This window comes from Schistocerca americana, chromosome 9 (assembly GCF_021461395.2).
Source record: "Schistocerca americana isolate TAMUIC-IGC-003095 chromosome 9, iqSchAmer2.1, whole genome shotgun sequence".
NCBI classification, from domain to species: domain Eukaryota; kingdom Metazoa; phylum Arthropoda; class Insecta; order Orthoptera; family Acrididae; genus Schistocerca; species Schistocerca americana.
In genome coordinates, this window is record NC_060127.1 from 197,612,358 (window position 1) to 197,615,776 (window position 3,419).

Sequence of the window (3,419 nt, forward strand, 5' to 3'; positions counted from 1 at the left end):
TTTGGTACATCACAGGCCCGAGCTTCTAGAGTCAACTGAAAAGCGGTGTGAAATTTCTCCAACGTACACAGAATCAGTTTCTCTGTCGTTCTAAGCAAATTCTCTGCCTCAGAAGTCTCATGGAGAAAAGCCAGATAGGAGCTCCCACCATGACACAAAGACTCTGACTCATTACCGTCATTCTACATCTACATCTACATCCATACTCCGCAAGCCACCTGACGGTGTGTGGCGGAGGGTACCTTGAGTACCTCTATCGGTTCTCCCTTCTATTCCAGTCTCGTACTGTTCGTGGAAACAAGGATTGTCGGTATGCCTCTGTGTGGGCTCTATTCTCTCTGATTTTATCCTCACGGTCTCTTCGCGAGATATACGTAGGAGGGAGCAATATACTGCTTGACTCCTCGGTGAAGGTATGTTCTCGAAACTTCAACAAAAGCCTGTACCGAGCTACTGAGCGTCTCTCCTGCAGAGTCTTCCACTGGAGTTTATCTATCATCTCCGTAACGCTTTCGCGAGTACTATATGATCCTCTAACGAAGCGCGCTGCTCCCCGTTGGATCTTCTCTATCTCTTCTATCAACCATATCTGGTACGGATCCCACACTGCTGAGCAGTATTCAAGCAGTGGTCGAACAAGCGTACTGTAACCTACTTCCTTTGTTTTCGGATTGCATTTCCTTAGAATTCTTCCAATGAATCTCAGTTTGGCATCTGCTTTACCGACGATCAACTTTATATGATCATTCCATTTTAAATCACTCGTAATGCGTACTCCCAGATAATTTATGCAATTAACTGCTGACCAGCTATATTGTAGCTAAATGATAAGGGATCTTTCTTTCTATGTATTCGCAGCACATTACACTTGTCTACATTGAGATTCAATTGCCATTCCCTGCACCATGCGTCAATTCGTTGCAGATCCTCCTGCATTTCAGTACAATTTTCCATTGTTACAACCTCTCCACATACCACAGCATCATCCGCAAAAAGCCCCAGTGAACTTCCGACGTGATCCACAAGTTCATTTATGTATAATGTGAATAGCAACGGTCCTACGACACTCCCCTGCGGCACACCTGAAATCACTCTTACTTCGGAAGACTTCTCTCCATTGAGAATGACATGCTGCGTTCTGTTATCTAGGAACTCTTCAATCCAATCACACAATTGGTCTGATAGTCCATATGCTCTTACTTTGTTCATTAAACGACTGTGGGGAACTGTATAGAACGCCTTGCGGAAGTCAAGAAACACGGAATCTACCTGGGAACACGTGTCTATGGCCCTCTGAGCCTCGTGTACGAATAGCGCGAGCTGGGTTTCACACGATCGTCTTTTTCGAAACCCATGCTGATTCCTACAGTGTAGATTTCTAGTCTCCAGAAAAGTCATTATACTCGAACATAATATGTGTTCCAAAATTCTACAACTGATAGACGTTAGAGATATAGGTCTATAGTTCTGCACATCTGTTCTGTTGTGACTTAGCAAGACAGCCAAGTCACAACGAGAGGAAGCCGAAAGGCACGCGCTTAAACTCACGCAGGCTGGCGTGAGGTCTGAAACAGGATACGTAATGACTGCTATAAAGAAAAGTACGTAGCTTCTGGAATACTTAACTTTAATCCACATTTGTAGAACATCGCTCTTGATGATACATGCTTCACAATATTAATTATCAATTGAATACGGCGCCTTGCTAGGTCGTAGCAAATGTAGCTGAAGGCTATGCTAACTATAGTCTCGGCAAATGAGAGCGTAGTTGTCAGTGAACCATTGCTATGAACGTCGGCTGTACAACTGGGGCGAGTGCCAGTACGTCTCTCTAGACCTGCCGTGTGGTGGCGCTCGGTCTGCTATGACTGACAGTGGCGACACGCGGGTCCGACGTATACTAATGGACCGCGGCCGATTTAAAGGCTACCACCTAGCAAGTGTGGTGTCTGGCGGTGACACCACATGTTCGACGTCCCTTCTTTAAAACGGGGATGACCTGTGCCCTTTTCCAATCCTTTGGAACGCTACGCTCTTCTAGAAACCTACGGTACGCCGCTGTAAGAAGGGGGCAAGTTCCTTCGCGTACTCTGTGTAAAATCGAACTGGTATCCCATCAGGTCCAGCGGCCTTTCCTCTTTTGAGCGATTTTGACTGTTTCTCTATCCCTCTGTCGTCGATTTCGATATCTACCATTTTGTCATCTGTGCGACAATCTAGAGAAGGAACTAAGTGCAGTCTTCCTCTGTGAAACAGCTTTGGAAAAAGACATTTAGTATTTCGCCCTTTAGTCTGTCATCCTCTGTTTCAGTACCATTTTGGTCACAGAGTGTCTGGACATCTTGTTTTGATCCACCTACCGCTTGACATAAGACCAAAATTTCTTAGGATTTTCTGCCAAGTCAGTACGTAGAACTTTACTTTCGAATTCATTGAACGCCTCTCGCATAGCCCTCCTCACACTACATTTCGCTTCGCGTAATTTTTGTTTGTCTGCAAGGCTTTGGCTATGTTTATGTTTGCTGTGAAGTATCATTTGCTTCCGCAGCAGTTTTCTAACTCGGTTGTTGTACCACGGTGGCTCTTTTCCATCTCTTACGATCTTGCTTGGCACATACTCATCTAACACATATTGTACGATGGTTTTGAATGCTGATGGTTCCTTCTTTCCTCCTATGATGTAGCTTCCCGAAGAACAACATGAACCAGCTGTTAATGAGAGGAACACCACGTGGGTCTGTTTCACAGTGTCATCTCTCTTGTTAAATATAGAGCAACCTGTTGAAGCAGTGGTTTAAACATTTCGTTTTCAAAATCTATCCGAGTATGGATTCTCATGTGCTTCTCATTTTACAAGGTCGTTACAGTCACACCTAAAACACTCAGGTAACTGAAATGGCTTTCTTCATCATATTCATTTGGTTAGCCTACCTTCTCACTGCCCCTGTAAGATCCAGCCACTGGGAAAATGTTTATGGGGCCGCTAAGGACCTACTGCAGTGAAGTGACCTGGCAGTGGCTTCAAGCACTCTACGGAATACTAGAACCAGCTAATGTTGCACAACTCTCTGGTCGAGCCTATATGAAAGTTCAGACCGGTGAAATTGCAGTCAATGTGTTCAGGGTCACGGTCGTTTTCCTGCACAACAGAAATGTTTTCAGTGATCGTGACTTCACTGCTGTAAGCGGAGGAAGTCTTGGGAACGGATATGCCCAACGTCATGTTGAGCAATAAAATCAGTAGCAGCTAGATAAGTGTAGAGCTAAAGCATGTTAGTAAAATTTATTAATTGTCTATTACAAAAAGTTTGTTTTGCCATTCTACAATGTCCAAAACACGCTGCACTTCACAAATAAACACAAACCGTTTTCGTTCTGCCAGGGTTGTCTGCCTTTCCAATTGCTGGGAGTCCCTACAA